This window comes from Gossypium hirsutum, chromosome A08 (genome assembly GCF_007990345.1).
Source record: "Gossypium hirsutum isolate 1008001.06 chromosome A08, Gossypium_hirsutum_v2.1, whole genome shotgun sequence".
NCBI lineage: Eukaryota > Viridiplantae > Streptophyta > Magnoliopsida > Malvales > Malvaceae > Gossypium > Gossypium hirsutum.
The window spans coordinates 76586906-76602769 of NC_053431.1; the positions used below are offsets into that span (position 1 = coordinate 76586906).

Genomic DNA, 15864 nt, shown 5'->3' on the forward strand with positions numbered 1-15864 from the left:
ATTACCTTCCTTCTGTTGCTGATGTCTGACTCTGAAAATGATAAATTCATGATTTTCTACACTTCTTGATGTTACCTTGCCCATTTTCTTCCTCCAAATTCTATCCCTCTTTTGTTTCTCCTTAAATGTCAGCATCCTATCCAGAATGTCTCGCATGGAACTGATTTTTTTATTAAATGTTTCTTCTTCTTTCTATTTTGGATTGTATTTAAGAATACATCTTCAATCTCTTGACAAATCCCTTGTCCCCCTGATTCATTTTCTAATTCGTTTTTAGAATTTTGTTTTGCTATGAACTATTTTCCTCTCCCAAAATCAGCCCTTCATTTCTAATTCCACACCATCTTCCATATCCTCATGTGCATCTGATCCCCCACTCAGGCCTATTACAAATGCCAGACACATAATTACTAAGTCCTTTCTAGCCCAGTCCATACCTCTACTATCTCCAAATTCCCTTTCAATTAAATTTCCATTACTTCCGGCATCATGATCCCCTTCATTTAATACCCCAAACATCGTCTAATATTTTTTTCCATTTTTATCATTTTTAGTGCCATCTTCCATAATTACTTTCTCCATAATGTTTTAGTTGCCCTCTTGAGATTTCTTCGATTCCAATCTGATCACCAATTTTAATTCTGACACACCTTCTTCAACCTCCTCCTGTCGTACCTCCTTGTTCGAGATATTGTTTCTAAATACTTTTGACCATCCCCTTTCTCTTAAACTGGTCAAAAAACTAATATCTCCCACATCCAATGTTATTACTTCTTCAATCTGCATCGATTGTTTAATTGAAATTAGCATCTCAATCTTCTCATAGTTTGTTGTTTTTGTCAAGTTCTCCCCCATCAAAATTAGATCGCTCAATTGCCAACTACCCTTTTGAATGTTTCATAATTCCAGTAGTACAGAGGTACCCCTAAAATTTTGGTCCATGAGACCCTCTCTGAGAACACTATCTTTTTTCACCAAGGTTCAATCCTTATGAAATATTCCTTCAAGTACGACCATTCTTTCTATTTCAATATTTCTATTAGTTCTTCATATGGAATCTCAATAAGGAAATAATTTCCTTGAATTCTCTTCACACTAATTTCGCCAAGTCCTATCCTCACAATTCTATCAGCCAAACTATTTGTTTCATAAAAAGTAGCCACCTCTCCCACCAAACATTTCTTCAATTTCCACAATTCTTCATCTTCAACGTGGCCCTGTACTAATTTTGTTTGATTCATCTCTTATCTTCTGTTCAATCGTATTTGCTTTTGATGTTTCTTCAACCTCCTCTTCAATTTCTATTATTTTTTTCTCAACTTCTGCCCATTCCTGATTTGTTGCTTTGCTAATCAATGGTTTTTGTTGTGTGGCTACTGATAACCGTAATTTATACATATTTTACCCCATGCTTAACACATTTTATGGATGATTTTCAATTAGAATTGGTGAATTCGATGCTCCTAATGCTTTAATTTCATGTTTTATACTTAAGAGAGCATAGGAGAACAAAAAGAACAAGAAACAGGCCAAAAATGTAGAAAATGGGCCAAAGTACGAAATCAACACGGCCTGGACCTCCTCACACAGGCAGACCACACAGCTGTGTCAATTCGGTAGGCTTGACCACGGCCTGAAGTAATCGCACACGGGCATGTCACACGGGTGTGTCCCTACCGAGCCCAAGTTGAGTCCAATTCGGAAAAGGCTAATTTTGAGGGCTCTTAGGCATTCTAAAGCCTATAAATACACCCTAGAGGAGGAAGCAAGACACACGGAGGGAGAGAGTAAGGAATTACTCCAAGGAAACCAATTGATCCATCTCAGAAGCCGGACTCACCATCAAGACTGAAGATCTCTCCTCAATTTCCCCTTCAAGAGTTTTAGGTTTTCTTTATGTTTTGTATTCTTTATTATTCTGAGATGTTTTCTTGTTTAGTTATGAACTAAAACCCTTAAATACCTAAGGGGAATGAAACCTAAGACGAATATTGTTATTATTTTCTTATGATAAATATTTAACTTGTTCTTAATTATGTATTCTTAATTCTTATTTTGATATCCCAGGATACCGATTCAAGATAAGCTCTTACTCAAAGGAGGAATAGACCTTGTCTAAGTACATTTGTCATAATTAAGCAGAGTTGATTGCATGCCTAGACATGGGGTGACAAGATTTTGCAGGATTAGGGTGAAACCTAATAAGGGGATCCATAGATCGAGTTAATGCAACCTTATGGTGTTAATTAGAGAAAGGTCTCAATTATTCAATCTAGGGATTAGACGTTATTAGTCTTGAATAGGGATAATAACATAACTTAGGGATCTCTACAAAACAAGTTGAATGAATAAATCGCCCGGTTCAGAGCCAGAATAACAAGTAAAGTCTAGGTGGATTTTTCCTTAGGTATTGTCTTAATTCAATCGATTTTCCCAAAAAGTAGTTCCCCAATTCTATTCTCAGTGAGTTCTTAGATTAGATAATTAGTTAGTTAAAACAAAACCTCTCTATTCTTAGGCTAGATAATAAAAAAACAGTCACTACTAGTACTTTTAGTTCCTTTGGGTTCAACAATCTGGTCTTGCTAAAACTATACTACTGTTCGATAGGTACACTTGCCTACATCGCGATAATAGTTAGTTTCAAGAATGATTAATTATCAATATTTAAAATCTATCACGAAATAACGCAATCAAGTTTTTGGCACCATTGCCGGGGAATTAAGATATTAGGAACGCTCAATTTTTATTACTTTAGCCATTTATTTTTCTTTCAATTTAATTTAATTATTATTTATTAATTTACTTTTTTCTTTCTCTTGGCAGGTTTTTATAGTTTATGACTAGAAGAAACCCGTCAGGACCACTATTTTTTGACGAAGAAATCGATCACACAGTTCGGAGAAACCAAAGAGAAATAAGGCAAAGCTTAAGATACACAGAGAACGAGCAAAAGGACGATACTCAACCCCCAACCGAAGAGATGGCTGAAAACCAAGACAATCAGCTACCTCCTGCAATTGTGGTTAATCAAAATCCTGCTCCTTGCACTATGTATGATTATGCTAAACCTTCTTTAACAGGAACTGAATCGAGCATAGTTAGACCTGCTGTAGCTGCAAATACTTTTGAACTAAAACCTAACACTATTCAAATGATACAGTAATTTGTTCAGTTTGATGGTTTGTAGGATGAGGATCCCAACACTCACTTAGCAAACTTTTTGGAACTATACGATACATTTAAAATTAATGGTGTTTCTGACGATGCCATACGTCTTCGGTTGTTTCCCTTTTTATTGAGGAACGAAGCTAAACAGTGGTTGAACTCGTTACCACGAGGGTCAATCACTACTTGGGAAGAAATGACCGAAAAATTTTTACTAAAATATTTTCCGCCAGCTAAAACGGCTAAATTACGTAATGATATCTCTTCATTTGTGCAGATGGACTTAGAAACTCTTTACGATGCATGGGAGAGATACAATGACTTACTGAGAAGGTGCCCTCACCATGGGTTACCTCTTTGGCTTCAGGTTCAAACGTTCCATAATGGCCTGAATCCTTCGACTCGGCAAATGGTTGACGCAACTGCTAGCGGAACCATCAATAATAAAACACCTGAAGATGCTAATGAGTTTATAGAAGAGATGTCATTGAATAACTATCAATGGCAAGTCATGAGGACAAGCCAACAAAAACAGTCGGTGTTTATAACGTCGATTCGATCACCATGCTCTCTAATCAAGTAGAACTCTTGAATAAGAAAATTGATGGTTTTCTTAGTTCTTCATAGGTTCACCCAGTAATACAGTGAGAAGCAAGTGGATGTGGAACAAGCCATTCGGAATACCAACCATATGGCCATAACATGGATAACGAGCAGTTAAATTACATAGGTAATAATTCTCGATCTCAAAACAATCCATATAGTAACACTTACAATGCAGGTCAGAAGAACCACCCAAATTTCTCATGGGGAGGCCAAGGAAATCAGAGACCACCTTCAGGCTACCAACAACCACCCTACCGGAAAAGATGTCGAACCTTAAAGAGATGCTCTCAAAGTTTATCTCGGTGTCAGAAACCCATTTCCAAAACACCGAGACAACACTTAAAAATCAACAAGCATCGATCTAAGGGCTCGAAACTCAGATAGGCCAGCTTTCCAAACTAATCTCTGAACGACCACAAGGTAGCTTGCCAAGTAATACTGAACGCAACCCAAGGAAACAACTCAACGCAATTAATATTCAAGATGACGAAGGAGTCGTTGAGCCTGAGCCAGAACCGAGGCATGAAACTATGGTAAGCAAAGTCAAGGTAAGGCAGGTCATAATAAAAACAAATCAATGAATATCGAATATAAACCTCATGTGCCATACCCCAACGCGACAAGGAAAGATAGCTTAGATGACCAATTTGGTAAATTCCTTAAACTCTTAAAAAAATTACACATTAACTTACCATTTTTTGAAGCTCTATCGCAGATGCCAAACGTAATGAAATTTTTAAAGGAGCTTTTAGCAAATAAACGGAAGTTGGACGAGGCATCGTACGTGGAGCTAAAAGCAGTTTGCTCAGCTATTCTCCAGAATAAACTACCCAACAAACTAAAAGATCCAGGTAGTTTTACGATTCCTTGGTTAATTGGTATTTTAGATATTAATAATGTATTAGCTGATTTAAGGGCTAGTATCAACGTCATGCCTTACAAAATGTTTAAGCAACAAGGTCTTGGGTAACCTAAACAAACTAGGATGAGCATTCAATTAGTAGATAAAATTATAAGATTTCCTAGGGGTATTATTGAAGATGTACTAGTTAAAATAGATAAATCTATATTTCCTGTTGACTTCGTTGTTCTAAACATAGAGGAGGGTAACAACACCCCTTTGATTTTAGGGAGACCCTTTTTAGTAACTGCTAAAACAATTATTGATGTTGGCACAGGTGAAGTCACAATCCATGTGGGAGACGAAACAATCACTCTTCAAGCTTGCAATTCTTGCAACACATCAGAATTTGAAGGTGATCTTTTAACCTATTCTACTAAAACTAGCAATATGGTACAACCTACTTTGTAGGAAATGAGTCTGAAGGAAGCACATGAGTCATTCTCAAGCAATAGTAGAGGACCTGTTCATGAAGATCGAAAGTTACAAATCGAGGAGCTTGATGAATGGCGGACGCATAAACCAAGAACACACGATAAACCAAAACTACGCCAGGACGAGCTCAATACCTACCCAAATCAACTTAAGGTTGGAGATAGAGTCTTATTAGATGCCGCAGATCCCTACATTGTAACTACCACATCGAATGAAGAAATCCATTTTACGGTACTCAGCATTTTCCCATTCGGTACAGTCGAGGTGAGTCATCCTAAGTTCGACACTTTTAAGGTAAATAGCACCCTTTTAAAACCTTATTTTGATAAGATTGATAGCAAGAATGAGGAGTATAAACTCCTCGAACCACCATGACGATTCAACGGAGAGGTAAGTTGAGCTTAGGCTATAAATAAGCGCTTCTTGAGAGGCAACCCGAGCATTAACTGTATTAACTTCTTTAAAATTTAGTCTTCAACACCTAACTTACTAACGGAGCTCTTGAATACAGGTCTTCCACAGAGACACGGCCAAGCACACGGGCGTGCTTAGAGCTGTGTGAAAACAGGGCAACAATTTTTCCAAACACGAGCTATGATAAAACGCCAAGGCCATGCAACATGGCCGTGGTTGAACCTGTCAAAACAACACGGGTGTGCGACATGCCCGTGTAGAAGAACCGTGGGTGAACCTGTTAAAGCAGAACGGGTGTACGACACGCCCATGTCTAGCACCCGTGGTCGAACCTGTTAGATTGACATGGGCGTGGGTATACATACACAAGCGTGGGAGAAGCGAACAATTCCAGACACGGCCGTGTGACAAGGCCATGTGCACCCACACGCCCAAGGAACACGGGCCTGTACTAAATGTCAGACACGCCCAAATTCAAAATTCGTGAATCACACGGGCTGAAATTAGGGAACACGAGTGTGTCACCTGGCCTTGTGCCCCAAAATCTATAAATACCCTGCACTATTCATTGCCTTCCCCACTCAAAACCCCTAACCCTAGCTGCTGCAAGTCCACACGGCCTCTCTGCCATGCCTGTGCGCCGCTCCCAACTTCATTCTCGATGCCCAATCTCTTCCCTTTAGCATATACAATGTCGTCTTCACGTGGTAAAAAGGCCGCTATCCCTGCTTCAAAGAAAACGAAGGGAGCGTCATCTTCCTCGGGTCCTACCGCGGAAGTTCGTCACCCTTTCCCGAGGTTCCCCATCGGGCCCCAAAAAGAACTATTCCAAATGCTTCAGGCCCGACCTTTAATTGCAGGCCGCTACATTGACTGGGCTACGGTAGAATAAGTTCAGTTGGCTGAAGCAATTCGGGCCCTCCTGACCACCGACCCTTGGGAGCTGTTCTTTGGGATCATCGAGCCAACATACCTCGAGATCATGATGGAACTATGCTCAACATTCCATCTTCAGACCGTAATGACGAACTACGATGATCCCAGCACGGTCCAATTTCGCATAGGCGGGTTAGTCCACCAGCTCAGCGTCCCAGAATTTGGTACGGTATTGGGTTTATATACGGAGGAATTCAAGGAGGAGAATGACTTACATGCCCTCAATCGCCACATCCATCATTCTCCTTCACGGTGTTGGGACGTACTAGTACCAAGTGGGGCCACATACAATCCTAGCCACTCCAAGGCATTGGCTCTCCCTCTATCTCTGAGGTACCTATACACCATTTTGGCTCACACGATTACAGGATAGCGACAGAGCACTGGCGTTGTCAACACTCAGATGCATACTTTTTATGGTGTATGTCGCACGGGCACGTCATCGACCTTGCCTATTCCATCGCCGCTGCGATTCAGCACCAGACAGAGCGGCATAGGAAGGGGATCATCTCCATTGGCCCCTATGTTACTCAGTTGGCTCGACACTTCGGGCTCCTCAGCACTGCAGCCCAAGAATCATCCTTAACTCTCATTGGCCAGATGTCTCCACAAGGCATCTCGAGCATGCTTAGCATGAGGATGATCGAAAAGCACTAAGGAACCTACCCTCCTCAATATCGTCTCGCCCAATCTACCTAGGAGGAGGCCTATGAGGACATTCCTGATGATGTCCCTCCACAGCACGAGGACCCACCAACTCAGCCACCACCACCCTCTCGTCCAGTTCATGCGGTGGCTTCATATGCTGACATCTATGAGCGCCTCACTCGATTCGAGCAGCAGTGTTTTCAATGATTTGACAACATTGATGCTACTCTACAGCAGATTTGTCAGCACCTCCGCATCTCATCGCCAGGCCCACCTTGCGAACCATCCAGCGATGAAGATGTTTAAAAACATTTATTTATTATTTTATGTTTTTAATTTTTATTAAAACTACTTTTTATTTTTATTAGATTTTAGAATTTTATTTTTAATTATCAATTTTGGTTATTTCCTTATGAGTAATTATTCTTCCTAATATCCCCTAAAAAGTTCCTGATTTTATCACAGTTATATAGAGCCCTTAAGCTCATCATCGCATAAGAACTAAAAACTCCACCGGGAAAGGTTCTCTACGACTGCCATGTCCTAATCGACCACGACGATAGCTACCACTAGATATAATATTCTTTTGGTGCAGGACTTATGGACTAATGAATCTCTACCACCGCCGGAGTATCCTCCTCTACTCCCGCACCGATTACTCTCCAACCTCCAGTTCGAGGAATTCATCATACAGGAAGTTTCACTTCTCTCCCTATCTTATTTTTATATTCTAATATCTATCTTTGTACATTGAGGGCAATGTACATCTTAAGTGTGGGGGGTATTTATTTCATTATCAGAAAAATCCCTGAATGACTGCCTTGTTCTCTTGAAAAGCTCTCATATCATATTTAGGATAAATTTTGATTGATTTATGATTTTGATTGATATATCTTAGATTAAAACATAGGCATCTATGCATTGATTGTTTAACCTTAAAGACGTTAGAGAATCAAGCATGATAAGTTGAATTTAAAAATTTAGGTTGTTTCCCCAAAGTTTAGGTATAACTTTGAGTTGGAATTCACAAGTTTTAAACATTAAAAAGCCATAGTTTTTGTGAGATTTTTGAGCCTTTTGAGCATCTATTAATTCTTTCATGTTCACTTTTATTATTACTTTCAGTGCGTCAGTATTGAACTGTTATTCTAGAACTTGCTTGATTGTGCATGTCAAGACCACACCATTTGATTTGATATGTCAAAATGATTCAGTCACTTAGGATTAACTCACTCATGCCATGAAAAGCCTACCTCCACGATTAACCCGTAGTAAACCCCCTTGAGCCTAACAAACCATTTCTTGTATTACCCTTAATATTAACCCTTAACCCATTATTGTTGAAATCCCCTAAATTAATTTGATCCCTATTTTTGTCGAGATTTGAATTGAAATAGTTGCTTACCTATGTTTTATTCTATTTTTTAATTTAACTGGTTCTTAAAAAAAATGTATACATATTAGTAGTAGTAATCTTCTGAGCTAAAGAAGTTAAATTCCATATTCTAAGAAAAGCTCTGTTGTATTCAAGTGATGATTAAATCTTTTTCTAGTTAAGTGATTTTTCAATTCAATCTTGATTCTAACTCTTGCTTTCAACCTGTGACCACACCCCTAACCAAGCCTCATTACAACCCTCTAAAGACCTTTTGATTGATGTATCATCTCAATTTATAGTGGTGGAGATTTGATTTTCATGCAAGCCTATGGTAATAATTTTTCATTGTTGACTATTGAGTGCTTCAATTATTGTCCATAAACACCTTGAGTGATTTGAGTGAATCTTTAGTGAGGATGTGAAACTCTGTAATATTCTAAATCAAAGGTAATTACTTAGATGAGGGGAGACACCTATGTTTGCATGATTAAATACTCAACTTGGAATGTTTGAAACTTTTATGTTCTTCTAGTTGAATTCTCAATGTATGATTACCTATGGACTATTTTGAGATATTATTGATAGAAATTATAAATTGAGAAGAATTTATTTTGATTATGAGTTGAGAATTTTGCTTTAGGACAAGCAAATGCTTAAGTGTGGGGGTATTTGATAAACCGTAATTTATACATATTTTTACCCCATGTTTAAAGCATTTTATGGATGATTTTCCATTAAAATTGGTGAATTCGATGCTTCTAATGCTTTAATTTCATGTTTTATACTTAGGAGAGCAAAAGGAAAGAGAAACGGGCCAAAAACGGAGAAAATGGGCCAAAGTACGAAATCAACCGGCCTGGACCTCCTCACATGGGTAGACCACACGGCCATGTCAATTTGGCAGGCTCGAGCACGGCCTGAAGTAATCGCACATGGGCATGTCACACGAGCGTGTCCCTGCCGTGCCCAAGTTGAGTCCAATTCGAAAAAGGCTAATTTTGAGGGCTCTTAGGCATTCCAAAGCCTATAAATACACCCTAGAGGAGGAAGCCAAACACACGGAGGGAGGGAGTAAAGAATTACTCCAAGAAAGCCGATTGATCCATCTCAGAAGTCGGATTCACCATCAAGACTGAAGATCTCTCTTCAATTTCTCCTTCAGGAGTTTTGGGTTTTCTGTATGTTTTGTATTCTTTATTTTTCTGAGATGTTTTCTTATTTTGTTATGAACTAAAACCCCTAAATACCTAAGGGGAATGAAACCTAAGATGAATCTTGTTATTATTTTCTGAATTGTATGATAAATATTTAACTTGTTCTTAATTATGTGTTCTTAATTCTTGTTTAGATATCCCAGGATACCGATTCAAGATAAGCTCTTATTCAGAGAAGGAATAGACCCTGTCTAATAGTACATTTGTCATAATTAAGCAGAGTTGATTGAGTGCCTAGACATAGGGTGTCAAGATTTTTCCGGATTAGGGTGAAACCTAATAAGGGGATCCATAGATTGAGTTAATGCAACCCTAGGGTGTTAATTAGAGAAAGGTCTCAATTATTCAATCTAGGGATTAGATGTTATTAGTCTTGAATAAGGATAATAACATAACGTAGGGATCTCTACAGAACAAGTTGAATGAATAAATCGTCTGATTTGGAGCCAGAATAACAAGTAAAGTCTAGGTGCATTTTTCTTTAGGTATTGTCTTAATTCAATTGATTTTCCCAAAAAGCAATTCCCTAATTTTATTCTCTGTGAGTTCTTAGATTAGATAATTAGTTAGTTAAAACAAAACCTCTTTATTCTTAGGATAGATAATAAAAAGACAGTCATTACTAGTACTTTTAGTTCCTTTGGGTTCGACAATCCGGTCTTGCTAACTATACCACTGTTCGATAAGTACACTTGCCTACATCGTGATAATAGTTAGTTTCAAGAACGATTAATTATAAATATTTAAAACCTATCACGAAATAACGCGATCAGCTACCCTTTCTATATTTTCCTCCTGCCCTTAAGTCTTGCTAACTTCACCCAAATTCTACTCCCCATAATCACAAAACCGTTTAGTCTTTTATTGCCCTTTGAGGATTCGAGAAGTTGGTGAATCTCACGAACTCAAATCTCTTACCACTTTTGTTTTTTTCCTCCAGGATGAAAGCATCGACCACCTTGCCGTGGTATCTAAAGAACGTCCACAGACCCTTCTAATGCATGGTCGCTAGAATGTTGTACACGAACACCATAATTTGATTACCTCCCTCTTCCATAATATCACTCTATTAATTTTAACTTATGGCAAAAGTGATTTTTTTCATAACATAACTTTCCAAAAAAAATATATTTCTTCACTATAAAATTTTCTGTAAAATCATGTTATAAAAAAAATTAGCTCAGATACAAATAAAAATAATAATGATTATATATAAAATAAATATTTGCACCACCAAATTTAAGATTAAATACTCATCTTTTGACCATTTAGACACATAAAGCCTAATAAATATGTACCCAACACAATTACCCAAATTATAATTAAACTTTCTATGAAATTATGTTAATATTTCAAAAAGTAAAAAATAATAATTTTGTATAAAAATTATTTAAACAACCAAATTTAAGACTTAATGTCCATATTTTTGACAATATATGTACATAAAACCCAATAAATTAACCCACTAGATAGGCTAGACACTCAACTCTATTACCTAAACTATAAAAAAAATTATTTAAATTTTTATAGCATATATTTATTAACAATATAGGATTATTAACATTATAAACTACTAACACTTCAAACAATGCACTTCCACCTTCAACTTGGTCAATCTTTAGCCAATCACAAGTATGTGAGAATTGAAACTTTTCTGCCAATCACATGAACCATGCATATTGAAAAAAATGATGAAGTGAAGTTGTCTCCTTCACTTGTCGACTTCATCACCTCTTCTATATAATTCTATTTCGACCAATAATTTTCTCCAATAACTATTTCCATAAATTTTTGTGCTTCACACACACACACACACACGTACACACACACACACAATATTTATGTCCTCTAAATTTTGTATCAATGCATATTTAAATAAAAAGTTATCTACTCAACTTATAATTTTTTTCCTTTTTTATACCAAATCAAAAATATGTCTATAGATGTAATAAAAATTTGTTATAATAGACATCGATAATGATAATAAAATGATCACAAAATAAGAAAAAATAAGAACACAAAGATTGTACGTGGAAATCCTTTCGGGAAAAAACCACAAGCAGAGGGGAAGAAATTCACTAATGTTGAAAAACAAATTATACAAGAGGAGTTTCGACTACATCTATTTTGGCCATCGACTTAGGTCCCCTTGTTTTGCCACTGTATTTTATTTCTTTAACAAGAATTCAAATCACACAACTCTAACAATCTCCACCTTAACACGAATTCTCAACGAACAAGTTCTCCACCTTTTCCACAAAAACTATAAAGGGGTATTCTTCAATAATGAAATACAACCAAGTCCAAGCAATGCTCAAACTTGGTTATAGGAAGTGACTTAGTCATCATATCTACAGGATTATCATGAATACTAACTTTGCTCACAACAATATCACCACAAGCAATAATATCACGCACAAAATGATATTGAACATCAATGTGATTTGTTCTCTCATTAAACATTTGATCCTTCATAAGGAAGATAACACTCTAACTATCACAAAATGCTATAATGATCTGAAGTGGCTTTCTAATTGATTACGCAACCCCCAATAGTAAAAACATACCATATGTAACACCCCTAACCCATATCCAATCGTCGGATTAAGGTTAAGAGGTATTACCGAACTAAACATTTAATTATCACATTCATATAGTCATTAAACACAATCCAAAATCAAGCTGAAAACTATACAAACATTCAAGATCATATGCCATATTCGTATGGCTAAATATTTACATTTACAAAATATCGTTCTCAACAGTCTAACCTATACTTGCCACATCAACTCCAAAATATAATAGTACCAAAATGATCGATAGTGTGATGAACTGCTGATGATCCCCGAGTCGGTGGCCAAAATCAACAATCTATAAAACAGAGAAATAAAGAACAAAGTAAGCTTTCAAAGTTTAGTAAGTTTTAAGCGATACAAACAATTTAAACTTGTCATTTAAATCGATCATTTAGTACCATAAAACTAATATTCTAATTAGTAATCACTTGGCCGAATATACACAAGTACACCAATTAAAAAGCCTATTGGCCGAATATATATGTATATAAATATATGAATACACAAAGAAATTTCAGCACATACTTTACTTTACTTTATAGCTCATACAATTAATTTAAGTCACATACTTTCATATAATGACAGACATAGACCGAATAGGTCATCCTCTTATTCGTAGATATAGTAATCATTCACACACATATATCGTTCTTTGATAATAATAATTCACTTTAAAAAAATCAATTCACATACGAGTACATAATACGTACCTGACTATCATAATGTATCATACATAATCAATAGTAGTTTACCTCAAACTTTCGAATTCATAATCTTACTTGAATCACCGGCGTTAATCCTGCTAGGTTTAAAACCAGAATCCAGTCACCAGCACAAAACTTGTGGGACTTTAAGCTCGGATATAATACCAGCACTAAGCCTGCGGGATTTAACCCGGATATAATACCAGCACGAAGCCTGCGGGATTTAACACGGATATATTACCAGCACAAAGCCTGCGGGATTTAACCCGGATATAATTCCAGCATATAGCCTGCGGGTCTTTAAGCCCGGATACATCAAATATCATGCATAGTTAATCATGCATATATTAACACATCTCATTCAACATATCACATTAGTAGTCATTTGCTACATTCGGATATAAGCTCCATATGAACACCATCATTTACATTTCGGTTCAAAAGTCATACATAAATATTACATATCTATTTCATCATTCAAGCTTAACCCATAGTGATCATTCGACTATAAGTCATATACATAAATTATTTATCACACAACTTAATTCAAGTAGAACCAAAAGGTCACAATTCATCTAATATATATACATATCAAAGCATCATCAATTATATAGTAAAGGTGACTACTCAAAACTTACCTCGGATATACTTGAACGGTTGCGGAAAGGCTACTCAATTACTTTCTCTTTTCCCCTATCCAACTTTGATCCTCTTTGCTCTTAAGCTTAAATTCAAAATTTTAAACTAGTCATTATTCGACTATTCAAGCATTACTTCAGGAATATAATATATATATTTGACTTTCACACATATAGATCATAGTAGGTTTATAAGAAAACATTAAGCAACTCATTAACAAATTTTTTTATCAATGTTTACCATAAAATCACAAATTCACAATAAGCTATCTTCCTGAGCACCAGTCACTAAATTATTTATAACTAGAGCTACGAAACTCCAAATCAATTGCCGTAAAATTTCCCTGAAAATAGACTCATATATATTTTATCCATAAAATTTTAAGAATTTTTAGTTTGGCCAATCAATACCAGATTTTTCTTAAAGTTTCCCTTGTTTCAGTGTTTGACTAATCTGAACACCCTTTACTACGAATCAAATTTATAATTGTACAGAAGTCAAAATATGTTCTCGTTGATTTCATTTGAAACTAGACTCATTAAGCTTTAATTACATAGTTTATTCAGCTTCTAACTCCACTCTCACAATTTATGGTGATTTTCCAAATCACATTACAGCTGCTGTCCCAAGCAGATTTACTACAATTTACTATTTCACAACTCTTTGCATTCATATTATTTAAACATGTATATCACAAATCAATTTCATCACATATCTATAATTTCACTTAAGCATAATCTCAATCCAAATATATCCATTGTCCATATATCAAGCTTACTTAATGCTATTTATAATTTATTCATATCATTAACGAAATATAGTTATGCAACCAAAATACAAATCATACATACTTTATACTATGCATATCAAAATAACTCCAACCATGATCGAATATAACCGAATTTAAACATGAAAATTAAGCCATTTTCGAACTCCTATAGCTCATTCGGCATTTACAAAATCATACCATTAGAATTCATGTACAATACCGAACCTTTAGACATTCAAACATCTACCCTATTCTTTTCAAATCATCTAATCTACTTACATGAACATTAAACTATCTCAAACATCACTCGTTTGTAATTATTCATTAAAACTTGAAGACAATCATCTATCCCCTTCATTGATTACCATGACCGAAAATTCAAATCATCCCCAAAGAATCAAAATTTTAACATTATAGACCATCAAACTTTCATTCATCAATTTCTATCATCAAACACAAATTTTTGCAATTTCCTATCATGACCGAATGCACAACTAACCAACACTTAACAAATTAATTCATGGGTTTAAAGTAGAACCAAGAGAGGAACTCAAAAACATGAATTTTTAACCAAATTACCAAGAACTTACCTTGAATTTATCTTCCCCAAGTGACCGAACATTCTAGAGCTTCCCTTCCGCTATTTGTTTTCTTAAGTTCGGCTATGATAAACAAGGATGGACAAGGTTTGTCCTTTTCATCATTTTGTTATTTTATTTCCCTTTATTTTATGATAATAAAGCCATTAAATCTCATAGTGCTAATTTAAAATGCATGATCCATTTATTCTCATCATGATGTCCGGCCACTACACCTTAAGATGGGAATTTTGACATGCAAATCCACCTATTTCATACTATAAGTTATTTGGCCACTACAATTTAGCCTATAGCATTTTCAAAAATTTTCACATAAGTCCTATTTAATAATTTCACATACAATTGACAAGATCAAAGCATGAAATTTTCACACATGAACTTTCACATATAAGAAGCATCGAATATAACATCTAATTATTTTTATGACTCGGTTTTGTGGTCCCGAAACCACTTCCCGTCTAGGGTCAAATTAGGGTTGTCACACCATATGAAAGATCTTCTTTTATCAAGATCTCTAGCAAAGCAAGAATCAATATTCCTAATAAGTCCATCTCTAGTTCTTCCAATTTGTAAGCAAACATCAGTAGTACCTCGTAAGTATTTGAAAATCCACTGAACTGATTTTCGGTGTTTTTTACTGGGATTCGTCATGTATCTACTAACTGCATTAATTGCATATGATAAATCTAGACGTAAGAAAATCATAGCATATATTAGAGATCCCGCTGCACTAGAATATAGAACATGTGACATGTAGTCAATCTCATCATCTGATTACAGAGACAAAGCTTATGAAAGTCTGAAGTATGCTGCTAATGGAGTACTAACAGGCTTGGCACTCCGTATACTGAGCTCGAGTATCTTCTTTGCTGCTCCT

The 15864-nt window shown here is 36.0% G+C and overlaps 1 non-coding gene across 1 annotated transcript; it reads right to left on the bottom strand.

Annotated features, from left to right (window-relative positions):
- Positions 1 to 3412: 3412 nt before the first annotated feature.
- Positions 3413 to 3519, bottom strand: LOC121205170 (small nucleolar RNA R71). Its single transcript, XR_005900255.1, has one exon. It is a non-coding gene; the product is annotated as a small nucleolar RNA R71 (small nucleolar RNA).
- Positions 3520 to 15864: the final 12345 nt, after the last annotated feature.